This window comes from Peromyscus maniculatus, chromosome 22, assembly GCF_049852395.1.
Source record: "Peromyscus maniculatus bairdii isolate BWxNUB_F1_BW_parent chromosome 22, HU_Pman_BW_mat_3.1, whole genome shotgun sequence".
In the NCBI taxonomy this organism is placed as follows: Eukaryota; Metazoa; Chordata; class Mammalia; order Rodentia; family Cricetidae; genus Peromyscus; species Peromyscus maniculatus.
In genome coordinates this window covers 5,478,860-5,506,025 of record NC_134873.1, presented here as the reverse complement: position 1 = coordinate 5,506,025, position 27,166 = coordinate 5,478,860, and the positions used below count along the sequence as shown (strand labels likewise).

General features: G+C 51.1%; 2 protein-coding genes across 2 annotated transcripts in view; one reads left to right on the top strand and one right to left on the bottom strand.

Moving 5' to 3' along the window:
- The window catches only part of LOC143270238 (uncharacterized), a 139,992-nt gene that overhangs the window by 17,695 nt on the left and 95,131 nt on the right, over positions 1–27,166 (top strand). The gene's annotated exons all lie outside the window — the stretch shown is intronic.
- Positions 2,426–27,166, bottom strand: part of LOC121826022 (uncharacterized) — a 112,648-nt gene continuing 87,907 nt past the window's right edge. Inside the window, exon 10 of the transcript XR_013047334.1 lies at positions 2,426–7,885. The gene's annotated coding sequence lies outside the window, so the exon portion shown is untranslated. The remainder of the gene's footprint in view (positions 7,886–27,166) is intronic.

The window sequence follows — 27,166 nt, the reverse complement described above, 5'->3', positions numbered from 1 at the left end:
CCATGACCAGCAGCATGTGAAGATGCCGGTAAGCCACCAGCCATGTGGCAAGGTATAGATTTATGGAAATGATTAATTTAAGATAAAAGAACAGTTAGCAAGAAGCCTGCCACGGCCATACAGTTTGTAAGCAATATAAGTCTCTGTGTTTACTTGGTTGGGTCTGAGTGGCTGTGGGACTGGCGGGTGACAAAGATTTGTCCTGACTGTGGGCAAAGCAGGAAAACTCAAGCTACAAATGGCGCCCAACGTGTTGGCAAGAGTTTCCACCTAAAACCTGAGAAAAGATTCTAAAACGGAACTAAAAACAGCTTCCTAATTGTCTCTCTCAAATGAGCGGCAGCCTGCCGGTTTGAGCTACTGGCGGGTTCCTAGCATGCAAGCTTGATCTGCAGTATGGCGGGAATGAGGCCTCTGCAAGTGGCACATTAAGCTGCGTGGTGGATTTAGCCTTTACTAGTACAAAACAAAAAGAGGTTTCTGGGCTACACGCTGCTTGGATAAAAGCACAGACCCACGATGGCTCCCAGAGCTGGCGGAAAACGTACCACCGCCATGTTGGGAAGCTGAAGTGGGTGGAGCCAGCAGCCACAGCGCCGTTTCAGGCTTAGAAGGCTGCAGTTTAAAGCAATAGGCTCAAGGTAATATAAAACATAAGCCACATAAAGATGGCTACCACACAGAGACTCTGGATTATGTTCTCTTTGATATTCGTAACTGAAGAGAAACATTTGATTGCAAAAGCTGTTGAGTTATGCCAAAATGTGTGTTTTAAAGGTACCTTAACTTCAAAATTTGGATGTAAGGATATGTTGCTTTGGAAAGGAGGCTCTGCTTTTGTTTCCACAGAAAGCCAGAGGCTATGGATTTGTTCCAGATTAAGATACATCAGGTTTGACCAGCCAAGACCACCTGAAAGGTCTCCGATGACACCATGGCCCAGATGATCCAACATCCAGAATTGTTTCAAGGCAACTGGCTCAGACGATACGGTCTCACGGACTACTCCATGATCCTAAAATTTTCTTTGTGTCCCCATAAGATACAGCGCCCCCCTCCAGCAGGAAGTAGTAAGAGAACCTACGCCCAAATTCCCAAATATACCAAGCTGACTTTGGAGATGTGTAAAAGTTAAAACCTTCCTTTTAAAAAAAAGAAAGGGGAAGTGCTGTGGGACAGTCTGTATGTCAAATTGCTCCGATTGGTCAATAAATAAAACACTGATCGGCCAGTGGCCAGGCAGGAAGTAGGTGGGACAAGGAGAGGAGAATTCTGGGAAGCGGAAGGCTGAGGCGGAGGGACACTGCAGCTGCCGCCATGACCAGCAGCATGTGAAGATGCCGGTAAGCCACCAGCCATGTGGCAAGGTATAGATTTATGGAAATGATTAATTTAAGATAAAAGAACAGTTAGCAAGAAGCCTGCCACGGCCATACAGTTTGTAAGCAATATAAGTCTCTGTGTTTACTTGTTTGGGTCTGAGTGGCTGTGGGACTGGCGGGTGACAAAGATTTGTCCTGACTGTGGGCAAAGCAGGAAAACTCAAGCTACACTATCCTGTATTGTGTAGGTGTATGGAAGGGTGGCTAACATGACTCCAATTTTTCAGAAATCAAGACCAACAACTAATAATTGTGTCCTTATGAAACTACTAAGCTGTCATATACATAAGGAAATGATCAAACCCATGGAGAGCAATATGACAGAGTAGGGGAAGATCCTTGCCAGACGTACATCTGACAGAGCATTATTATCCCAAATATAAAAACTAAACTAAGTAAAAACTCAAAAAGAGAGCCAAATGTTGTGTCATAGTCATTTAAACTTCATTTAATCCCAGCACTTCAAAGCAGAGTGAGGCAGATCTCTGTGAGTTCAAGGCTAGGCTGGTCTACAAAGTGAGTTCATGGCCAGCTGGTACCACTGAAGAAGACATTACCTCAAACCAGGAAACAAATGAACATCACACTCTTTCCCCCACTTTTATCCCATTCCTTCTATCCAATATCCATATATTTATTACTTCCCACTGATCCATAGAACCACTGTGTACTAGGGACCTAGTGTCACCAAATACAGTTTGGTCCCAGGTAAGGATTCAAATCCATCTCTATTCCATGGGGCTATTCATTGTTCCACAGAACTTTTTCCTCTCAGAGAACCAGTGTCTGCCACCAGACTGGGGCAAGAGTAACTCATGATAGGAATACCACACATCAAAGATGAGAACAGATATCTCATCTAATAAACAATTCAAAACCCTAGTTGTCCAGACCACTGGGAACATACACAAACATGAAAAACTAAGACAATATGCCTCCTCTTGAAGCCAGAAACTGTATTGTAATATGCCCCAAGAAAGGCAATTTAGATGAAACATAAGCCAAGGAGTTCCTAATACTAGGTAGAGATATGATCAAGGACATTAGAGATACAAATAAATGATTTATTAAAGACAGAACAAAAGAAACAGTTGAATGAAATAATAATTACAGAATTTAACTAAACAAAACCAGTAAAGAATACTCAAACTGAAATTAAAATCAACATGATAGCTCACAAGCCAATGAAAGTATAAGTATCACTGAGTGCCATGGGGTATGATCTGCTACCTCAGAACATGTTGGTGTCTGAGGACCATGCTATGCCCAGGCCATGATGATCTGGGTGGTTGGTGCTGCTACCTAGAACCTAGCATGGACCTCTGTGTAGGGTCATGTCTAAGTCCATGTCCATGTTCAGGCTGGGGTGTGTAGTGGTGTCTGTGTCTCTAGTTGCCACCAAGGGCTCTGTAGATGGTAGTGCCCAGGAGCCATTGCTGTGACCGAGTCAGCCACCAATTTGAGTGGCCTGTTCTGCCACTGGAGTTGTGATGGTGCCTGGGCCCAAGCTGCTGCCAAGGATCATGTCTGGGTTCATAGTACTGCTACTGCTGGGGTGTGGTGATGTCCATGGCCTGTGTTATCAAGGGGGTCATTGGAAATAGTTTGTACTGAGTCAGTCCCACTTTTCACTGGCATTGGGATGGCTGCCCCTGCCCCTTGCTGAATACTGTAGCACATAAGCTGGCCTTACGAAAGGGAGAGCTTGCCACCAGACTTAGGAAAGATGGCTCCACAACTCACTCTAGGCATATACCTCACCTGAGAAGCAGACTACAGCTGACTCAGTTGTCAGGTAAGCTGACACTGAAGGCATGAGAACAGGAGACTCCACCTTGCTCCCCGATCAGCCATGGTGAGGGAAAGATGTCCTCCCTCCTCCATCCATTACTACGTGTGACAGGTGAGTGTAATGGCACTGTGATCACAAGTGTAGGATAGTTTGCCCTAACCCTCACCAGATGTGGAATTTGACAAAGCAGCTTCTGTTTCCCATCTGTGAAGCACACTAGAGCTGCCTCTGTTGTAGATGCAGGTGAGTCAGGCCTAAGATATGGGAGCAACAGAGCTGGCCCCTTCCCCACCCCCATCTTCTATGTGTTGGCATGGGGAAGGGAAAGATGTCCTTCCCCTCTGTCCTTTGCTACCAATGGCAGGTGAGAGAGCTGGCCCTGGGAATGCAAGAGTGAGAAAAATAGCCCTGCCCTACACCAGAAATAGCACACAGGGGAGTGGGCCCTACACTCCACTTGGGCAGCACACTAGAGGTGACCATGTTATTGATGTCACAGGTACCCAGTCCTGAGAGCATAAGAGCATGAGTGTGGAACCAGCACCCCTTTTCATGCCTCCTATAGCAATCAGGAAATGGCCCTGCACCTTTCCCTGGAAAAAAATATAGAGCTTGCCCTGGCAAAATGAATGAGGGTAACTTCAATGTCAGGGCCTTGAACAGGAGAACTGGCCCTGCTCCTTGCTACAGGTGCCTTTGGTGAGCTAGGCAAGACAGTGCTGGGTAGCTCTTCCAGGTAGAGATGACGAGGGAAAGCTAGGGAAGTGATTAGCCCAGCTACCAACCAGGCCCAGAATCAGGGCTATGAGTTAATCCAACCTGACATCCAAATCATTTATGAACTGTTGGATCATGTGAAGAGGATGAACATAGAGATCCAAAATAGCAGGATCTCCACGACACAGGATAACAGTATATACATGAGGAGCCCCACTGAGCCTCATTATCCATAGTGTAGCAGAAACCATCGGCCTGGAGCCAGAACAATGACTCATGGCAATGAACACTTCAAGTAAACATGAATGGACTAAAGGGTAAACTGTGCCTCAAAGGACCACACTACAACTTCCACCAGATTTTTCTTTTTTGGCTGCTTTTGCTTTTGTTTTGTCTTGTTTCTCTGTTTTGTTTGTTTGGGTTTTTTGGTTGTTTTTTATTTTAAATTTGGTTATGATTTGTGAGGGAGGTTGCAAAGGCAGAGGGCAGATGTGAGGAGATGTGGAAAAAAGTAGGCTCTGAATGTATGAAATGAAATCCACAAAGAATCAACAAAAGTTAAAAAGAATAGAAAATAAAAATAGAGTATTAGATGAGGATATGATTAATTACTTCCTCACTGCACACAAGGCTAAATAGAATGAGGAATTCTCTACCTGGGAAGAGATAGCTCCCTCTTAAAATCTTACTCTCAATTCAAAGGATGCTCATGAAGCTTAGGAGAGGGGACCTTTTCTGTATTCTGTTATAGAAAGTCCTAAAGAAGCTAAGGTGCATGAAGCCTTAGTGTCACACACCTTCAATCTCAGCACTTGGGAGGCAGAGGCAGGTGGATGTCTGTGTGTTCAAGGCCAGCCTGGTCTACAAAACAAATTCCAGAACAGCCAGGATTGTTCCACAGATAAACAATGTCTCAATTGTAAACAAACAGAGAGGCAAAGGTTAAAGCTAAGGTTAACTTGTCCCCAGATATCCCACAGGTTGAAGGAAGATAAGTAGGTTCCTGTTCTTTTCCTCAAGCATTCATAAAAGGCAAGAGAAAACAAACCAACGTGGTGTTGAACTAATAGGAGGAGGAAGCTCTCCTCTTGGACATGCTGTTATCATAGTCAGCTACAGACATTCACAGAAACCTGCATAACCTAGCAGCTGAACCAGAGAAATCTGGACAACTATGTCAGGGCCAAAAAAAATTTCTTTTATTTGTGATTCTGTTTCTTTCCCCTCTATCCTTCTATCTAATATCTCTTCTCCCTCATTCCTTAAGAGTACCCTGTCATAAAATGTGGGAGCCGTTCTCCCAGCTGGGCTCCCACTGGCCAGACCCTCAAATCTTATGAAACTCAACACTTGCTTGTCCTAAGTGTTAGAGTCGGCGCTGACAACAGAAGCTTCACTCTGATATCGAGTCACTCAGAAGCAGTTTGTTGTACGTGTGCACACGGGTCAACAGTCAAGCTGAAGACTGAAGACCCCGAAGCTCCAGATTGTAGGCTTTTTATAGGGCAGTTTCATACGGGTGGAGTAGAGGGGTTACTCAGGGTTCAGTTGGCTAGCTGAGTCTTGGGGGTCTGGGTGGTTTTTGCAGAACAGCTTATTTGCGCAAGGCGGTAGGGCTGTGGGCAAGCTTTGCACCTGCAAGAGCTGTGGTTTTTGCTCAAGCTGAAGCATTTTTTTTTACCAAGAATATAGTTCCTTTTTATAGTTCCCTTTAACTCTTCATTCCCTCCTCTTCTTGTACTGATCTTTAATCCTAAAGGTTGGTTTCTGGTACAGACTGGTATCTTTGTCTCAGGACCATCATTTTAACCCCGTTTACCTGGGACCGAACAAAGCCTGAAATCCAATTCAGGACGCATGGCCCAATCATTAATACTAGGAGCAGGATAATTAGAGGCCCTGTTAGGGCTGAGAGCAAGGTGGTCATCCAGGGTGCTTTTTCATACCAGTCCTCGAACCAGCTCTGGGAGCCTCGTAGGGCCTTATCTCTTGCATCTAGCCTTTCCCTGAGTTTTGTCATAGACTCTCTTACCACCCCTGTGTGGTCAGTATAGAAGCAACAATTCTCCTTTAGAGCAGCACAAAGTCCTCCTTCTTTTAAAAATAGTAAGTCTAGTCCGTGTCTATTCTGCAAGGCTACCTCTGACAGGGAGGTTAAGGATTTTTCCAAGGCAGTTATAGACGTTTCTGTTGCCCTCAGATCTTGTTGTATTGCAGCTTCCAAGATCCCCAGCTGTCTAGGACCCTCCACCAGAGCTGCAGTTCCAGTCCCAACTCCTGCCAATATACCAGCCCCTAATAGGACTGCCAGGGTGATGATGACAGGCTCTCGTTTGAACCGAGCTCTGCCCAGAAAATGTCCCTCAAATTCTTCTGTTGAATAATAGACCAATCTTGGGTAAATCTGAACTAGTACACAAAAATCTTTAGAACTGCTGAAACTAGCAACTGAAACACACGGTGTGATCCCACTATTGCATGCCCAATATAGACCTGATGATGGGACTATGTATTTGGAAGTGTCAGACGAAGACACTGTCACCTTGTGTGCACAGAGCTGGCTCTCCAGCTCAGGGGAGTGCCCCAGGCATGTTCCTGACCCAGTCACCTCGGGCAGAGTTAGCATGTGCCTTGTGCCCCAGTTGCAGCTATCAGAGGTGGTATAGGTAAAACTTCCATTAACCGCTATACCTTCATAGTATGGGGGCTTGCTTGGAGACAAATCCAACAGGATTCAGTGAGATTGGGCTGAGTAGAGTTAAGGGCTTGATACCCCCCTTCAACCAGGTCTATCAATCGTTCCCTTGACCCAGGTAGTGTGGGATCTGCAACAGCCGGAGTGGTCAGTGGGAAAGTGGAAGGGTTTTGATAGGTCGGATTAGGTGGGGGGACCTGTCTTAGGGGCACCCGTTTGTTTTTCTTGGGAGGGAGGCTCTCTGGTCCTACAACACTTTATTAGGGCCTACTGGTTGGGGGTCTACATTTATCACTAACCTGATTTTGAACAGAACTCCTGGATCATAGGCCGTTTGGTGATATACCCTCAGGCCCCATAGTCTACCCTTTATCCAATCCCTTGATGCTTTTCCGGTCTGGGTGAATGTGATGTTCAAGGGGTTGCAGGCAAATGCTGTACACGGTCCCGACCCGTACCATAGGGTCGTGACCATCTTAGGTTTGCTCTGGCAGTAATCTTGTGACAGTGGAGGTTCATCCCCACTTGCCTCCCTCTTTACTTGTATCAGATCCCAGGATGAGCTCAGCTTCCACCAAGCATCCCCCGTGGTTTCACATCCCCAGGCTTTACAATAATAACTTTCATGTTGCCCACAAGTGCACGCCTGTGCCCTGCTCCTCCCGTCCCTTGGACATACATAGAACAGTCTCTTTCGTAGGGCTGCTCAGGCCCTTGGGTCTCTGCACCCTGCTGGGTAACGTGAACAGGGGCAGCGTCCACTTTGGGTGCACACTTCTGGTTCACCTGGGGTGGCCGGATCGGTGGTGGGAATGTCAAAGTCTTCTGTCCCGGCCAACATGTGGCAAAGGTCAGGGTCTAGGGCAGGCCACCAAGTCCAAAGTAGGTGCCTACCGTTTTTTTCCCAAATCACATCCCCTTCCCCTGACTGTACTTGCCACGTCTGGCTCACAGGTTGGTGTGGGTTAGTTCGGCCGCTCTCTATGTCGGATCCGAAGCTTGAGAGGATTATCAGTCTGCTCCACAGTCCAGTCTGAATCCATGTCCGGAGCGGGAGCAGGCTTGAGATGGGAGCCATGAATCCACGCAGCGATTCCGTCCACCTTAACCGCCATCGGGGTGGTCAACAGGACTTGATAGGGACCCTTCCACTGGGGTTCTGGGGTCTAATGCTGGTGCCGGCAGACATATACGAAGTCCCCTACATGGAACCGGTGGGCAGGACCATCTCCACTGGGCTGGTACACGGCAGACAACTGTCTCCACAGGGTGTGCTGGATGACTGCCAAAGCTTGCACTCTGTCAGATAGGAAGGAAGGCATGATTTCCCCCTGCTGGAAGGTTAGGTCCTTAACTGAGGGTGCACAACCAAAGAGCAATTCGAATGGGGTTAGGCCTTTAAGGGAAGGGGTATTCCTAGCTCTAAAGAGGGCATATGGTAGGAGCATCGTCCAATCTCTAGAGCCAGTCTCCATGGTCAATTTGGTTAGGGTCTCCTTAATTGTTCTATTCATTCTTTCTACCTGTCCTGAACTCTGGGGTCTGTAAGCACAATGCAGTTTCCAATCAATCCCCAGTACCTTGGCCAGTCCCTGACTCACCTGGGCCACGAATGCTGGGCCATTATCTGACCCGATTACCTGAGGCAGTCCAAATTGTGAGAAGATTTCTTCCAAAATTTTCTTGGCAACCACAGCTGCAGTCTCCTTTTTGGAGGGGTAGGCTTCCACCCATCCTGTAAAGATGTCTACAAACACTAGTAAATACCTTAGGCCATATTTGGCTGGCCATATTTCAGTAAAGTCCACTTCCCAGTGCTGGCCCGGTCGACTCCCTCAGAGTCTCTTTCCAGGAGCCAACCGACCAGGGTATGCATTAACCTGCTGGCAGTCTTGGCAGCCTGCCAACCACTTCCTCTGCCATCCACTTCCTTTCAGACGGGGAGTGGGTTTTATTCTCTGCAGTGAGTTGGACTAACTTCTGGCTACCCAGATGGGTCAACTTGTGGATTCGTTCCAGAGTGTCCTTCAGAGTCTCAGGGGCCAGAGGCTCTTCAGAGACTGGGCTTTTAGGGGGTGACAGGTGGACTGTCAGGTGTCTGATGCCTCGGAGAGCTGCTTCCCTTGCTTCCTGGTCAGCCCTCCGGTTCCCAACCGCAACTGGGGAGTCGCCCTTCTGGTGTCCTGGGCAATGTACGATGGCCAGCTCACGAGGCAGCATGACGGCATCTAGTAGCGCCTCGATTTCTTTTTTATTTGTAACTTCTTTTCCTGCCGATGTTAATAGTCCCCTCTCCCTCTATATGGCCCCATGCACATGCGTGATTGGAAATGAAAACCGGCTATCTGTGTAGATGGTGGCTGGCTTACCCGCTGCCATGGTGAGGGCTTGGGTGAGCGCAATCAATTCGGCTTTTTGAGCCCAGGTTCCCTCTGGGAGGCTGCTAGACCAGATGACCTTATTCTTGTCCACCACTGCCGCTCCCGCCTTCCGCTGCCCCTCATTTAGGAAACTGCTGCCATCTGTATACCATATCAGGTCCGGGTTGGCCAGTGGTTGGTCCGTTAAATCTGTCCGGACCCCAGTTTCCTCCGCCAGGATGGCACCACAGTCATGCACTGGCTCTCCCTCCTCTTCTTGTTGGTCAACTGGGAGGAGGGTGGACAGGTTAAGGATGGATGGGGGCCCAAAAGTGATGCGGTCCCGGTCCAGGAGAGTTGTCTGATAGTACGTGGCTTGAGCATTGCTGAGCCATCGGTCCGGCGGCTGGCAGACAATGCTCTCCAATGCATGGGGAGCTATAATAGTCAGATGCTGTCCTAGAGTTAATTTATCTGCATCCCTCACTAGCATGGTGGCTGCTGCCACTGCCCGGAGGCAGGTCGGCCATCCCCTGGCTACAGGATCAAGCTGCTTTGATAGATAAGCAGTTGGTCTTTTCCATGGACCAAGGGCTTGTACTAGGACACCGACCACCACCCCACCCTTCTCATGTAAGTACCGGGTGAAGGGTTTACTCACATCTGGGAGAGCAAGTGCCGGGGCTGACAGGAGTGTCTTCTTCAGTTTCTCAAATGCGAGCTGGTGCTCTTTCTGCCAGACAAAAGGGGTCTTTTCTATTAACAGGGGGGAGAAAGGCTCTGTTATGGCAGCGAACCCTGGAATCCAGAGTCTGCAGAACCCAGCCGCACCCAGGAATTCGCGTAATTGCTGTCGATCTGTTGGAGTTGGTATGCTGGCCACAGTTTGCTTTCGGGCATCCGTGAGCCACCTCTTTCCTCCCTCCAAGGAGTCACCGAGGAAGGTGACTTTGTTTTTACAGATCTGCGCCTTTTTGGCAGATGCCCTGTACCCCAGCCTAGCCAGGGTATCTAGAAGTTTTTCAGTCCCAAGTTTGCAGGCATCCTGAGTTTCAGCTGCCAGGAGTAAATCATCTACATACTGGAGGAGAGTGACATCAGGGGTGGTCTCTTGATACCTCTGAAGATCTCGGTGTAGGGCCTCATCAAAGATAGTTGGGGAGTTCTTAAATCCTTGTGGAAGTCTAGTCCATGTTAGCTGCCCTGTCCTCCCTTCCTCAGGGTCTGACCATTCAAAAGCAAAGAGCTTTTGGAATCTGGGTGGAAGGGTAGGCAGAAGAAGGCATCTTTCAAATCCAGAACAGTGTACCAATTGCGCTCTGGAGGCAAGGTACTCAGGAGATTGTAGGGGTTGAGCACTGTAGGGTGAATGTCTATTACCCAGGAGTTTACTTCTCTCAGATCCTGGACCGGTCTGCAGTCATTTGTTCCTGGCTTTTTTACTGATAGGAGCAGAGTGTTCCACTCTGACTGTCATGGTTTCAGAATGCCCAGTTCCAGAAACCTCCTGATGTGAGGTTTTATGCCTTCCCGGGCTTCTCGACTGAGCGGGTATTTGGCTGGCCATATTTCAGTAAAGTCCACTTCCCAGTGCTGGCCCGGTCGACTCCCTCAGAGTCTCTTTCCAGGAGCCAACCGACCAGGGTATGCATTAACCTGCTGGCAGTCTTGGCAGCCTGCCAACCACTTCCTCTGCCATCCACTTCCTTTCAGACGGGGAGTGGGTTTTATTCTCTGCAGTGAGTTGGACTAACTTCTGGCTACCCAGATGGGTCAACTTGTGGATTCGTTCCAGAGTGTCCTTCAGAGTCTCAGGGGCCAGAGGCTCTTCAGAGACTGGGCTTTTAGGGGGTGACAGGTGGACTGTCAGGTGTCTGATGCCTCGGAGAGCTGCTTCCCTTGCTTCCTGGTCAGCCCTCCGGTTCCCAACCGCAACTGGGGAGTCGCCCTTCTGGTGTCCTGGGCAATGTACGATGGCCAGCTCACGAGGCAGCATGACGGCATCTAGTAGCGCCTCGATTTCTTTTTTATTTGTAACTTCTTTTCCTGCCGATGTTAATAGTCCCCTCTCCCTCTATATGGCCCCATGCACATGCGTGATTGGAAATGAAAACCGGCTATCTGTGTAGATGGTGGCTGGCTTACCCGCTGCCATGGTGAGGGCTTGGGTGAGCGCAATCAATTCGGCTTTTTGAGCCCAGGTTCCCTCTGGGAGGCTGCTAGACCAGATGACCTTATTCTTGTCCACCACTGCCGCTCCCGCCTTCCGCTGCCCCTCATTTAGGAAACTGCTGCCATCTGTATACCATATCAGGTCCGGGTTGGCCAGTGGTTGGTCCGTTAAATCTGTCCGGACCCCAGTTTCCTCCGCCAGGATGGCACCACAGTCATGCACTGGCTCTCCCTCCTCTTCTTGTTGGTCAACTGGGAGGAGGGTGGACAGGTTAAGGATGGATGGGGGCCCAAAAGTGATGCGGTCCCGGTCCAGGAGAGTTGTCTGATAGTACGTGGCTTGAGCATTGCTGAGCCATCGGTCCGGCGGCTGGCAGACAATGCTCTCCAATGCATGGGGAGCTATAATAGTCAGATGCTGTCCTAGAGTTAATTTATCTGCATCCCTCACTAGCATGGTGGCTGCTGCCACTGCCCGGAGGCAGGTCGGCCATCCCCTGGCTACAGGATCAAGCTGCTTTGATAGATAAGCAGTTGGTCTTTTCCATGGACCAAGGGCTTGTACTAGGACACCGACCACCACCCCACCCTTCTCATGTAAGTACCGGGTGAAGGGTTTACTCACATCTGGGAGAGCAAGTGCCGGGGCTGACAGGAGTGTCTTCTTCAGTTTCTCAAATGCGAGCTGGTGCTCTTTCTGCCAGACAAAAGGGGTCTTTTCTATTAACAGGGGGGAGAAAGGCTCTGTTATGGCAGCGAACCCTGGAATCCAGAGTCTGCAGAACCCAGCCGCACCCAGGAATTCGCGTAATTGCTGTCGATCTGTTGGAGTTGGTATGCTGGCCACAGTTTGCTTTCGGGCATCCGTGAGCCACCTCTTTCCTCCCTCCAAGGAGTCACCGAGGAAGGTGACTTTGTTTTTACAGATCTGCGCCTTTTTGGCAGATGCCCTGTACCCCAGCCTAGCCAGGGTATCTAGAAGTTTTTCAGTCCCAAGTTTGCAGGCATCCTGAGTTTCAGCTGCCAGGAGTAAATCATCTACATACTGGAGGAGAGTGACATCAGGGGTGGTCTCTTGATACCTCTGAAGATCTCGGTGTAGGGCCTCATCAAAGATAGTTGGGGAGTTCTTAAATCCTTGTGGAAGTCTAGTCCATGTTAGCTGCCCTGTCCTCCCTTCCTCAGGGTCTGACCATTCAAAAGCAAAGAGCTTTTGGAATCTGGGTGGAAGGGTAGGCAGAAGAAGGCATCTTTCAAATCCAGAACAGTGTACCAATTGCGCTCTGGAGGCAAGGTACTCAGGAGATTGTAGGGGTTGAGCACTGTAGGGTGAATGTCTATTACCCAGGAGTTTACTTCTCTCAGATCCTGGACCGGTCTGCAGTCATTTGTTCCTGGCTTTTTTACTGATAGGAGCAGAGTGTTCCACTCTGACTGTCATGGTTTCAGAATGCCCAGTTCCAGAAACCTCCTGATGTGAGGTTTTATGCCTTCCCGGGCTTCTCGACTGAGCGGGTATTTGGCTGGCCATATTTCAGTAAAGTCCACTTCCCAGTGCTGGCCCGGTCGACTCCCTCAGAGTCTCTTTCCAGGAGCCAACCGACCAGGGTATGCATTAACCTGCTGGCAGTCTTGGCAGCCTGCCAACCACTTCCTCTGCCATCCACTTCCTTTCAGACGGGGAGTGGGTTTTATTCTCTGCAGTGAGTTGGACTAACTTCTGGCTACCCAGATGGGTCAACTTGTGGATTCGTTCCAGAGTGTCCTTCAGAGTCTCAGGGGCCAGAGGCTCTTCAGAGACTGGGCTTTTAGGGGGTGACAGGTGGACTGTCAGGTGTCTGATGCCTCGGAGAGCTGCTTCCCTTGCTTCCTGGTCAGCCCTCCGGTTCCCAACCGCAACTGGGGAGTCGCCCTTCTGGTGTCCTGGGCAATGTACGATGGCCAGCTCACGAGGCAGCATGACGGCATCTAGTAGCGCCTCGATTTCTTTTTTATTTGTAACTTCTTTTCCTGCCGATGTTAATAGTCCCCTCTCCCTCTATATGGCCCCATGCACATGCGTGATTGGAAATGAAAACCGGCTATCTGTGTAGATGGTGGCTGGCTTACCCGCTGCCATGGTGAGGGCTTGGGTGAGCGCAATCAATTCGGCTTTTTGAGCCCAGGTCCCCTCTGGGAGGCTGCTAGACCAGATGACCTTATTCTTGTCCACCACTGCCGCTCCCGCCTTCCGCTGCCCCTCATTTAGGAAACTGCTGCCATCTGTATACCATATCAGGTCCGGGTTGGCCAGTGGTTGGTCCGTTAAATCTGTCCGGACCCCAGTTTCCTCCGCCAGGATGGCACCACAGTCATGCACTGGCTCTCCCTCCTCTTCTTGTTGGTCAACTGGGAGGAGGGTGGACAGGTTAAGGATGGATGGGGGCCCAAAAGTGATGCGGTCCCGGTCCAGGAGAGTTGTCTGATAGTATGTGGCTTGAGCATTGCTGAGCCATCGGTCCGGCGGCTGGCAGACAATGCTCTCCAATGCATGGGGAGCTATAATAGTCAGATGCTGTCCTAGAGTTAATTTATCTGCATCCCTCACTAGCATGGTGGCTGCTGCCACTGCCCGGAGGCAGGTCGGCCATCCCCTGGCTACAGGATCAAGCTGCTTTGATAGATAAGCAGTTGGTCTTTTCCATGGACCAAGGGCTTGTACTAGGACACCGACCACCACCCCACCCTTCTCATGTAAGTACCGGGTGAAGGGTTTACTCACATCTGGGAGAGCAAGTGCCGGGGCTGACAGGAGTGTCTTCTTCAGTTTCTCAAATGCGAGCTGGTGCTCTTTCTGCCAGACAAAAGGGGTCTTTTCTATTAACAGGGGGGAGAAAGGCTCTGTTATGGCAGCGAACCCTGGAATCCAGAGTCTGCAGAACCCAGCCGCACCCAGGAATTCGCGTAATTGCTGTCGATCTGTTGGAGTTGGTATGCTGGCCACAGTTTGCTTTCGGGCATCCGTGAGCCACCTCTTTCCTCCCTCCAAGGAGTCACCGAGGAAGGTGACTTTGTTTTTACAGATCTGCGCCTTTTTGGCAGATAGATGCCCTGTACCCCAGCCTAGCCAGGGTATCTAGAAGTTTTTCAGTCCCAAGTTTGCAGGCATCCTGAGTTTCAGCTGCCAGGAGTAAATCATCTACATACTGGAGGAGAGTGACATCAGGGGTGGTCTCTTGATACCTCTGAAGATCTCGGTGTAGGGCCTCATCAAAGATAGTTGGGGAGTTCTTAAATCCTTGTGGAAGTCTAGTCCATGTTAGCTGCCCTGTCCTCCCTTCCTCAGGGTCTGACCATTCAAAAGCAAAGAGCTTTTGGAATCTGGGTGGAAGGGTAGGCAGAAGAAGGCATCTTTCAAATCCAGAACAGTGTACCAATTGCGCTCTGGAGGCAAGGTACTCAGGAGATTGTAGGGGTTGAGCACTGTAGGGTGAATGTCTATTACCCAGGAGTTTACTTCTCTCAGATCCTGGACCGGTCTGCAGTCATTTGTTCCTGGCTTTTTTACTGATAGGAGCAGAGTGTTCCACTCTGACTGTCATGGTTTCAGAATGCCCAGTTCCAGAAACCTCCTGATGTGAGGTTTTATGCCTTCCCGGGCTTCTCGACTGAGCGGGTATTTGGCTGGCCATATTTCAGTAAAGTCCACTTCCCAGTGCTGGCCCGGTCGACTCCCTCAGAGTCTCTTTCCAGGAGCCAACCGACCAGGGTATGCATTAACCTGCTGGCAGTCTTGGCAGCCTGCCAACCACTTCCTCTGCCATCCACTTCCTTTCAGACGGGGAGTGGGTTTTATTCTCTGCAGTGAGTTGGACTAACTTCTGGCTACCCAGATGGGTCAACTTGTGGATTCGTTCCAGAGTGTCCTTCAGAGTCTCAGGGGCCAGAGGCTCTTCAGAGACTGGGCTTTTAGGGGGTGACAGGTGGACTGTCAGGTGTCTGATGCCTCGGAGAGCTGCTTCCCTTGCTTCCTGGTCAGCCCTCCGGTTCCCAACCGCAACTGGGGAGTCGCCCTTCTGGTGTCCTGGGCAATGTACGATGGCCAGCTCACGAGGCAGCATGACGGCATCTAGTAGCGCCTCGATTTCTTTTTTATTTGTAACTTCTTTTCCTGCCGATGTTAATAGTCCCCTCTCCCTCTATATGGCCCCATGCACATGCGTGATTGGAAATGAAAACCGGCTATCTGTGTAGATGGTGGCTGGCTTACCCGCTGCCATGGTGAGGGCTTGGGTGAGCGCAATCAATTCGGCTTTTTGAGCCCAGGTTCCCTCTGGGAGGCTGCTAGACCAGATGACCTTATTCTTGTCCACCACTGCCGCTCCCGCCTTCCGCTGCCCCTCATTTAGGAAACTGCTGCCATCTGTATACCATATCAGGTCCGGGTTGGCCAGTGGTTGGTCCGTTAAATCTGTCCGGACCCCAGTTTCCTCCGCCAGGATGGCACCACAGTCATGCACTGGCTCTCCCTCCTCTTCTTGTTGGTCAACTGGGAGGAGGGTGGACAGGTTAAGGATGGATGGGGGCCCAAAAGTGATGCGGTCCCGGTCCAGGAGAGTTGTCTGATAGTACGTGGCTTGAGCATTGCTGAGCCATCGGTCCGGCGGCTGGCAGACAATGCTCTCCAATGCATGGGGAGCTATAATAGTCAGATGCTGTCCTAGAGTTAATTTATCTGCATCCCTCACTAGCATGGTGGCTGCTGCCACTGCCCGGAGGCAGGTCGGCCATCCCCTGGCTACAGGATCAAGCTGCTTTGATAGATAAGCAGTTGGTCTTTTCCATGGACCAAGGGCTTGTACTAGGACACCGACCACCACCCCACCCTTCTCATGTAAGTACCGGGTGAAGGGTTTACTCACATCTGGGAGAGCAAGTGCCGGGGCTGACAGGAGTGTCTTCTTCAGTTTCTCAAATGCGAGCTGGTGCTCTTTCTGCCAGACAAAAGGGGTCTTTTCTATTAACAGGGGGGAGAAAGGCTCTGTTATGGCAGCGAACCCTGGAATCCAGAGTCTGCAGAACCCAGCCGCACCCAGGAATTCGCGTAATTGCTGTCGATCTGTTGGAGTTGGTATGCTGGCCACAGTTTGCTTTCGGGCATCCGTGAGCCACCTCTTTCCTCCCTCCAAGGAGTCACCGAGGAAGGTGACTTTGTTTTTACAGATCTGCGCCTTTTTGGCAGATGCCCTGTACCCCAGCCTAGCCAGGGTATCTAGAAGTTTTTCAGTCCCAAGTTTGCAGGCATCCTGAGTTTCAGCTGCCAGGAGTAAATCATCTACATACTGGAGGAGAGTGACATCAGGGGTGGTCTCTTGATACCTCTGAAGATCTCGGTGTAGGGCCTCATCAAAGATAGTTGGGGAGTTCTTAAATCCTTGTGGAAGTCTAGTCCATGTTAGCTGCCCTGTCCTCCCTTCCTCAGGGTCTGACCATTCAAAAGCAAAGAGCTTTTGGAATCTGGGTGGAAGGGTAGGCAGAAGAAGGCATCTTTCAAATCCAGAACAGTGTACCAATTGCGCTCTGGAGGCAAGGTACTCAGGAGATTGTAGGGGTTGAGCACTGTAGGGTGAATGTCTATTACCCAGGAGTTTACTTCTCTCAGATCCTGGACCGGTCTGCAGTCATTTGTTCCTGGCTTTTTTACTGATAGGAGCAGAGTGTTCCACTCTGACTGTCATGGTTTCAGAATGCCCAGTTCCAGAAACCTCCTGATGTGAGGTTTTATGCCTTCCCGGGCTTCTCGACTGAGCGGGTATTTGGCTGGCCATATTTCAGTAAAGTCCACTTCCCAGTGCTGGCCCGGTCGACTCCCTCAGAGTCTCTTTCCAGGAGCCAACCGACCAGGGTATGCATTAACCTGCTGGCAGTCTTGGCAGCCTGCCAACCACTTCCTCTGCCATCCACTTCCTTTCAGACGGGGAGTGGGTTTTATTCTCTGCAGTGAGTTGGACTAACTTCTGGCTACCCAGATGGGTCAACTTGTGGATTCGTTCCAGAGTGTCCTTCAGAGTCTCAGGGGCCAGAGGCTCTTCAGAGACTGGGCTTTTAGGGGGTGACAGGTGGACTGTCAGGTGTCTGATGCCTCGGAGAGCTGCTTCCCTTGCTTCCTGGTCAGCCCTCCGGTTCCCAACCGCAACTGGGGAGTCGCCCTTCTGGTGTCCTGGGCAATGTACGATGGCCAGCTCACGAGGCAGCATGACGGCATCTAGTAGCGCCTCGATTTCTTTTTTATTTGTAACTTCTTTTCCTGCCGATGTTAATAGTCCCCTCTCCCTCTATATGGCCCCATGCACATGCGTGATTGGAAATGAAAACCGGCTATCTGTGTAGATGGTGGCTGGCTTACCCGCTGCCATGGTGAGGGCTTGGGTGAGCGCAATCAATTCGGCTTTTTGAGCCCAGGTCCCCTCTGGGAGGCTGCTAGACCAGATGACCTTATTCTTGTCCACCACTGCCGCTCCCGCCTTCCGCTGCCCCTCATTTAGGAAACTGCTGCCATCTGTATACCATATCAGGTCCGGGTTGGCCAGTGGTTGGTCCGTTAAATCTGTCCGGACCCCAGTTTCCTCCGCCAGGATGGCACCACAGTCATGCACTGGCTCTCCCTCCTCTTCTTGTTGGTCAACTGGGAGGAGGGTGGACAGGTTAAGGATGGATGGGGGCCCAAAAGTGATGCGGTCCCGGTCCAGGAGAGTTGTCTGATAGTATGTGGCTTGAGCATTGCTGAGCCATCGGTCCGGCGGCTGGCAGACAATGCTCTCCAATGCATGGGGAGCTATAATAGTCAGATGCTGTCCTAGAGTTAATTTATCTGCATCCCTCACTAGCATGGTGGCTGCTGCCACTGCCCGGAGGCAGGTCGGCCATCCCCTGGCTACAGGATCAAGCTGCTTTGATAGATAAGCAGTTGGTCTTTTCCATGGACCAAGGGCTTGTACTAGGACACCGACCACCACCCCACCCTTCTCATGTAAGTACCGGGTGAAGGGTTTACTCACATCTGGGAGAGCAAGTGCCGGGGCTGACAGGAGTGTCTTCTTCAGTTTCTCAAATGCGAGCTGGTGCTCTTTCTGCCAGACAAAAGGGGTCTTTTCTATTAACAGGGGGGAGAAAGGCTCTGTTATGGCAGCGAACCCTGGAATCCAGAGTCTGCAGAACCCAGCCGCACCCAGGAATTCGCGTAATTGCTGTCGATCTGTTGGAGTTGGTATGCTGGCCACAGTTTGCTTTCGGGCATCCGTGAGCCACCTCTTTCCTCCCTCCAAGGAGTCACCGAGGAAGGTGACTTTGTTTTTACAGATCTGCGCCTTTTTGGCAGATGCCCTGTACCCCAGCCTAGCCAGGGTATCTAGAAGTTTTTCAGTCCCAAGTTTGCAGGCATCCTGAGTTTCAGCTGCCAGGAGTAAATCATCTACATACTGGAGGAGAGTGACATCAGGGGTGGTCTCTTGATACCTCTGAAGATCTCGGTGTAGGGCCTCATCAAAGATAGTTGGGGAGTTCTTAAATCCTTGTGGAAGTCTAGTCCATGTTAGCTGCCCTGTCCTCCCTTCCTCAGGGTCTGACCATTCAAAAGCAAAGAGCTTTTGGAATCTGGGTGGAAGGGTAGGCAGAAGAAGGCATCTTTCAAATCCAGAACAGTGTACCAATTGCGCTCTGGAGGCAAGGTACTCAGGAGATTGTAGGGGTTGAGCACTGTAGGGTGAATGTCTATTACCCAGGAGTTTACTTCTCTCAGATCCTGGACCGGTCTGCAGTCATTTGTTCCTGGCTTTTTTACTGATAGGAGCAGAGTGTTCCACTCTGACTGTCATGGTTTCAGAATGCCCAGTTCCAGAAACCTCCTGATGTGAGGTTTTATGCCTTCCCGGGCTTCTCGACTGAGCGGGTATTTGGCTGGCCATATTTCAGTAAAGTCCACTTCCCAGTGCTGGCCCGGTCGACTCCCTCAGAGTCTCTTTCCAGGAGCCAACCGACCAGGGTATGCATTAACCTGCTGGCAGTCTTGGCAGCCTGCCAACCACTTCCTCTGCCATCCACTTCCTTTCAGACGGGGAGTGGGTTTTATTCTCTGCAGTGAGTTGGACTAACTTCTGGCTACCCAGATGGGTCAACTTGTGGATTCGTTCCAGAGTGTCCTTCAGAGTCTCAGGGGCCAGAGGCTCTTCAGAGACTGGGCTTTTAGGGGGTGACAGGTGGACTGTCAGGTGTCTGATGCCTCGGAGAGCTGCTTCCCTTGCTTCCTGGTCAGCCCTCCGGTTCCCAACCGCAACTGGGGAGTCGCCCTTCTGGTGTCCTGGGCAATGTACGATGGCCAGCTCACGAGGCAGCATGACGGCATCTAGTAGCGCCTCGATTTCTTTTTTATTTGTAACTTCTTTTCCTGCCGATGTTAATAGTCCCCTCTCCCTCTATATGGCCCCATGCACATGCGTGATTGGAAATGAAAACCGGCTATCTGTGTAGATGGTGGCTGGCTTACCCGCTGCCATGGTGAGGGCTTGGGTGAGCGCAATCAATTCGGCTTTTTGAGCCCAGGTCCCCTCTGGGAGGCTGCTAGACCAGATGACCTTATTCTTGTCCACCACTGCCGCTCCCGCCTTCCGCTGCCCCTCATTTAGGAAACTGCTGCCATCTGTATACCATATCAGGTCCGGGTTGGCCAGTGGTTGGTCCGTTAAATCTGTCCGGACCCCAGTTTCCTCCGCCAGGATGGCACCACAGTCATGCACTGGCTCTCCCTCCTCTTCTTGTTGGTCAACTGGGAGGAGGGTGGACAGGTTAAGGATGGATGGGGGCCCAAAAGTGATGCGGTCCCGGTCCAGGAGAGTTGTCTGATAGTATGTGGCTTGAGCATTGCTGAGCCATCGGTCCGGCGGCTGGCAGACAATGCTCTCCAATGCATGGGGAGCTATAATAGTCAGATGCTGTCCTAGAGTTAATTTATCTGCATCCCTCACTAGCATGGTGGCTGCTGCCACTGCCCGGAGGCAGGTCGGCCATCCCCTGGCTACAGGATCAAGCTGCTTTGATAGATAAGCAGTTGGTCTTTTCCATGGACCAAGGGCTTGTACTAGGACACCGACCACCACCCCACCCTTCTCATGTAAGTACCGGGTGAAGGGTTTACTCACATCTGGGAGAGCAAGTGCCGGGGCTGACAGGAGTGTCTTCTTCAGTTTCTCAAATGCGAGCTGGTGCTCTTTCTGCCAGACAAAAGGGGTCTTTTCTATTAACAGGGGGGAGAAAGGCTCTGTTATGGCAGCGAACCCTGGAATCCAGAGTCTGCAGAACCCAGCCGCACCCAGGAATTCGCGTAATTGCTGTCGATCTGTTGGAGTTGGTATGCTGGCCACAGTTTGCTTTCGGGCATCCGTGAGCCACCTCTTTCCTCCCTCCAAGGAGTCACCGAGGAAGGTGACTTTGTTTTTACAGATCTGCGCCTTTTTGGCAGATGCCCTGTACCCCAGCCTAGCCAGGGTATCTAGAAGTTTTTCAGTCCCAAGTTTGCAGGCATCCTGAGTTTCAGCTGCCAGGAGTAAATCATCTACATACTGGAGGAGAGTGACATCAGGGGTGGTCTCTTGATACCTCTGAAGATCTCGGTGTAGGGCCTCATCAAAGATAGTTGGGGAGTTCTTAAATCCTTGTGGAAGTCTAGTCCATGTTAGCTGCCCTGTCCTCCCTTCCTCAGGGTCTGACCATTCAAAAGCAAAGAGCTTTTGGAATCTGGGTGGAAGGGTAGGCAGAAGAAGGCATCTTTCAAATCCAGAACAGTGTACCAATTGCGCTCTGGAGGCAAGGTACTCAGGAGATTGTAGGGGTTGAGCACTGTAGGGTGAATGTCTATTACCCAGGAGTTTACTTCTCTCAGATCCTGGACCGGTCTGCAGTCATTTGTTCCTGGCTTTTTTACTGATAGGAGCAGAGTGTTCCACTCTGACTGTCATGGTTTCAGAATGCCCAGTTCCAGAAACCTCCTGATGTGAGGTTTTATGCCTTCCCGGGCTTCTCGACTGAGCGGGTATTTGGCTGGCCATATTTCAGTAAAGTCCACTTCCCAGTGCTGGCCCGGTCGACTCCCTCAGAGTCTCTTTCCAGGAGCCAACCGACCAGGGTATGCATTAACCTGCTGGCAGTCTTGGCAGCCTGCCAACCACTTCCTCTGCCATCCACTTCCTTTCAGACGGGGAGTGGGTTTTATTCTCTGCAGTGAGTTGGACTAACTTCTGGCTACCCAGATGGGTCAACTTGTGGATTCGTTCCAGAGTGTCCTTCAGAGTCTCAGGGGCCAGAGGCTCTTCAGAGACTGGGCTTTTAGGGGGTGACAGGTGGACTGTCAGGTGTCTGATGCCTCGGAGAGCTGCTTCCCTTGCTTCCTGGTCAGCCCTCCGGTTCCCAACCGCAACTGGGGAGTCGCCCTTCTGGTGTCCTGGGCAATGTACGATGGCCAGCTCACGAGGCAGCATGACGGCATCTAGTAGCGCCTCGATTTCTTTTTTATTTGTAACTTCTTTTCCTGCCGATGTTAATAGTCCCCTCTCCCTCTATATGGCCCCATGCACATGCGTGATTGGAAATGAAAACCGGCTATCTGTGTAGATGGTGGCTGGCTTACCCGCTGCCATGGTGAGGGCTTGGGTGAGCGCAATCAATTCGGCTTTTTGAGCCCAGGTTCCCTCTGGGAGGCTGCTAGACCAGATGACCTTATTCTTGTCCACCACTGCCGCTCCCGCCTTCCGCTGCCCCTCATTTAGGAAACTGCTGCCATCTGTATACCATATCAGGTCCGGGTTGGCCAGTGGTTGGTCCGTTAAATCTGTCCGGACCCCAGTTTCCTCCGCCAGGATGGCACCACAGTCATGCACTGGCTCTCCCTCCTCTTCTTGTTGGTCAACTGGGAGGAGGGTGGACAGGTTAAGGATGGATGGGGGCCCAAAAGTGATGCGGTCCCGGTCCAGGAGAGTTGTCTGATAGTATGTGGCTTGAGCATTGCTGAGCCATCGGTCCGGCGGCTGGCAGACAATGCTCTCCAATGCATGGGGAGCTATAATAGTCAGATGCTGTCCTAGAGTTAATTTATCTGCATCCCTCACTAGCATGGTGGCTGCTGCCACTGCCCGGAGGCAGGTCGGCCATCCCCTGGCTACAGGATCAAGCTGCTTTGATAGATAAGCAGTTGGTCTTTTCCATGGACCAAGGGCTTGTACTAGGACACTGACCACCACCCCACCCTTCTCATGTAAGTACCGGGTGAAGGGTTTACTCACATCTGGGAGAGCAAGTGCCGGGGCTGACAGGAGTGTCTTCTTCAGTTTCTCAAATGCGAGCTGGTGCTCTTTCTGCCAGACAAAAGGGGTCTTTTCTATTAACAGGGGGGAGAAAGGCTCTGTTATGGCAGCGAACCCTGGAATCCAGAGTCTGCAGAACCCAGCCGCACCCAGGAATTCGCGTAATTGCTGTCGATCTGTTGGAGTTGGTATGCTGGCCACAGTTTGCTTTCGGGCATCCGTGAGCCACCTCTTTCCTCCCTCCAAGGAGTCACCGAGGAAGGTGACTTTGTTTTTACAGATCTGCGCCTTTTTGGCAGATGCCCTGTACCCCAGCCTAGCCAGGGTATCTAGAAGTTTTTCAGTCCCAAGTTTGCAGGCATCCTGAGTTTCAGCTGCCAGGAGTAAATCATCTACATACTGGAGGAGAGTGACATCAGGGGTGGTCTCTTGATACCTCTGAAGATCTCGGTGTAGGGCCTCATCAAAGATAGTTGGGGAGTTCTTAAATCCTTGTGGAAGTCTAGTCCATGTTAGCTGCCCTGTCCTCCCTTCCTCAGGGTCTGACCATTCAAAAGCAAAGAGCTTTTGGAATCTGGGTGGAAGGGTAGGCAGAAGAAGGCATCTTTCAAATCCAGAACAGTGTACCAATTGCGCTCTGGAGGCAAGGTACTCAGGAGATTGTAGGGGTTGAGCACTGTAGGGTGAATGTCTATTACCCAGGAGTTTACTTCTCTCAGATCCTGGACCGGTCTGCAGTCATTTGTTCCTGGCTTTTTTACTGATAGGAGCAGAGTGTTCCACTCTGACTGTCATGGTTTCAGAATGCCCAGTTCCAGAAACCTCCTGATGTGAGGTTTTATGCCTTCCCGGGCTTCTCGACTGAGCGGGTATTTGGCTGGCCATATTTCAGTAAAGTCCACTTCCCAGTGCTGGCCCGGTCGACTCCCTCAGAGTCTCTTTCCAGGAGCCAACCGACCAGGGTATGCATTAACCTGCTGGCAGTCTTGGCAGCCTGCCAACCACTTCCTCTGCCATCCACTTCCTTTCAGACGGGGAGTGGGTTTTATTCTCTGCAGTGAGTTGGACTAACTTCTGGCTACCCAGATGGGTCAACTTGTGGATTCGTTCCAGAGTGTCCTTCAGAGTCTCAGGGGCCAGAGGCTCTTCAGAGACTGGGCTTTTAGGGGGTGACAGGTGGACTGTCAGGTGTCTGATGCCTCGGAGAGCTGCTTCCCTTGCTTCCTGGTCAGCCCTCCGGTTCCCAACCGCAACTGGGGAGTCGCCCTTCTGGTGTCCTGGGCAATGTACGATGGCCAGCTCACGAGGCAGCATGACGGCATCTAGTAGCGCCTCGATTTCTTTTTTATTTGTAACTTCTTTTCCTGCCGATGTTAATAGTCCCCTCTCCCTCTATATGGCCCCATGCACATGCGTGATTGGAAATGAAAACCGGCTATCTGTGTAGATGGTGGCTGGCTTACCCGCTGCCATGGTGAGGGCTTGGGTGAGCGCAATCAATTCGGCTTTTTGAGCCCAGGTCCCCTCTGGGAGGCTGCTAGACCAGATGACCTTATTCTTGTCCACCACTGCCGCTCCCGCCTTCCGCTGCCCCTCATTTAGGAAACTGCTGCCATCTGTATACCATATCAGGTCCGGGTTGGCCAGTGGTTGGTCCGTTAAATCTGTCCGGACCCCAGTTTCCTCCGCCAGGATGGCACCACAGTCATGCACTGGCTCTCCCTCCTCTTCTTGTTGGTCAACTGGGAGGAGGGTGGACAGGTTAAGGATGGATGGGGGCCCAAAAGTGATGCGGTCCCGGTCCAGGAGAGTTGTCTGATAGTATGTGGCTTGAGCATTGCTGAGCCATCGGTCCGGCGGCTGGCAGACAATGCTCTCCAATGCATGGGGAGCTATAATAGTCAGATGCTGTCCTAGAGTTAATTTATCTGCATCCCTCACTAGCATGGTGGCTGCTGCCACTGCCCGGAGGCAGGTCGGCCATCCCCTGGCTACAGGATCAAGCTGCTTTGATAGATAAGCAGTTGGTCTTTTCCATGGACCAAGGGCTTGTACTAGGACACTGACCACCACCCCACCCTTCTCATGTAAGTACCGGGTGAAGGGTTTACTCACATCTGGGAGAGCAAGTGCCGGGGCTGACAGGAGTGTCTTCTTCAGTTTCTCAAATGCGAGCTGGTGCTCTTTCTGCCAGACAAAAGGGGTCTTTTCTATTAACAGGGGGGAGAAAGGCTCTGTTATGGCAGCGAACCCTGGAATCCAGAGTCTGCAGAACCCAGCCGCACCCAGGAATTCGCGTAATTGCTGTCGATCTGTTGGAGTTGGTATGCTGGCCACAGTTTGCTTTCGGGCATCCGTGAGCCACCTCTTTCCTCCCTCCAAGGAGTCACCGAGGAAGGTGACTTTGTTTTTACAGATCTGCGCCTTTTTGGCAGATGCCCTGTACCCCAGCCTAGCCAGGGTATCTAGAAGTTTTTCAGTCCCAAGTTTGCAGGCATCCTGAGTTTCAGCTGCCAGGAGTAAATCATCTACATACTGGAGGAGAGTGACATCAGGGGTGGTCTCTTGATACCTCTGAAGATCTCGGTGTAGGGCCTCATCAAAGATAGTTGGGGAGTTCTTAAATCCTTGTGGAAGTCTAGTCCATGTTAGCTGCCCTGTCCTCCCTTCCTCAGGGTCTGACCATTCAAAAGCAAAGAGCTTTTGGAATCTGGGTGGAAGGGTAGGCAGAAGAAGGCATCTTTCAAATCCAGAACAGTGTACCAATTGCGCTCTGGAGGCAAGGTACTCAGGAGATTGTAGGGGTTGAGCACTGTAGGGTGAATGTCTATTACCCAGGAGTTTACTTCTCTCAGATCCTGGACCGGTCTGCAGTCATTTGTTCCTGGCTTTTTTACTGATAGGAGCAGAGTGTTCCACTCTGACTGTCATGGTTTCAGAATGCCCAGTTCCAGAAACCTCCTGATGTGAGGTTTTATGCCTTCCCGGGCTTCTCGACTGAGCGGGTATTTGGCTGGCCATATTTCAGTAAAGTCCACTTCCCAGTGCTGGCCCGGTCGACTCCCTCAGAGTCTCTTTCCAGGAGCCAACCGACCAGGGTATGCATTAACCTGCTGGCAGTCTTGGCAGCCTGCCAACCACTTCCTCTGCCATCCACTTCCTTTCAGACGGGGAGTGGGTTTTATTCTCTGCAGTGAGTTGGACTAACTTCTGGCTACCCAGATGGGTCAACTTGTGGATTCGTTCCAGAGTGTCCTTCAGAGTCTCAGGGGCCAGAGGCTCTTCAGAGACTGGGCTTTTAGGGGGTGACAGGTGGACTGTCAGGTGTCTGATGCCTCGGAGAGCTGCTTCCCTTGCTTCCTGGTCAGCCCTCCGGTTCCCAACCGCAACTGGGGAGTCGCCCTTCTGGTGTCCTGGGCAATGTACGATGGCCAGCTCACGAGGCAGCATGACGGCATCTAGTAGCGCCTCGATTTCTTTTTTATTTGTAACTTCTTTTCCTGCCGATGTTAATAGTCCCCTCTCCCTCTATATGGCCCCATGCACATGCGTGATTGGAAATGAAAACCGGCTATCTGTGTAGATGGTGGCTGGCTTACCCGCTGCCATGGTGAGGGCTTGGGTGAGCGCAATCAATTCGGCTTTTTGAGCCCAGGTCCCCTCTGGGAGGCTGCTAGACCAGATGACCTTATTCTTGTCCACCACTGCCGCTCCCGCCTTCCGCTGCCCCTCATTTAGGAAACTGCTGCCATCTGTATACCATATCAGGTCCGGGTTGGCCAGTGGTTGGTCCGTTAAATCTGTCCGGACCCCAGTTTCCTCCGCCAGGATGGCACCACAGTCATGCACTGGCTCTCCCTCCTCTTCTTGTTGGTCAACTGGGAGGAGGGTGGACAGGTTAAGGATGGATGGGGGCCCAAAAGTGATGCGGTCCCGGTCCAGGAGAGTTGTCTGATAGTACGTGGCTTGAGCATTGCTGAGCCATCGGTCCGGCGGCTGGCAGACAATGCTCTCCAATGCATGGGGAGCTATAATAGTCAGATGCTGTCCTAGAGTTAATTTATCTGCATCCCTCACTAGCATGGTGGCTGCTGCCACTGCCCGGAGGCAGGTCGGCCATCCCCTGGCTACAGGATCAAGCTGCTTTGATAGATAAGCAGTTGGTCTTTTCCATGGACCAAGGGCTTGTACTAGGACACCGACCACCACCCCACCCTTCTCATGTAAGTACCGGGTGAAGGGTTTACTCACATCTGGGAGAGCAAGTGCCGGGGCTGACAGGAGTGTCTTCTTCAGTTTCTCAAATGCGAGCTGGTGCTCTTTCTGCCAGACAAAAGGGGTCTTTTCTATTAACAGGGGGGAGAAAGGCTCTGTTATGGCAGCGAACCCTGGAATCCAGAGTCTGCAGAACCCAGCCGCACCCAGGAATTCGCGTAATTGCTGTCGATCTGTTGGAGTTGGTATGCTGGCCACAGTTTGCTTTCGGGCATCCGTGAGCCACCTCTTTCCTCCCTCCAAGGAGTCACCGAGGAAGGTGACTTTGTTTTTACAGATCTGCGCCTTTTTGGCAGATGCCCTGTACCCCAGCCTAGCCAGGGTATCTAGAAGTTTTTCAGTCCCAAGTTTGCAGGCATCCTGAGTTTCAGCTGCCAGGAGTAAATCATCTACATACTGGAGGAGAGTGACATCAGGGGTGGTCTCTTGATACCTCTGAAGAT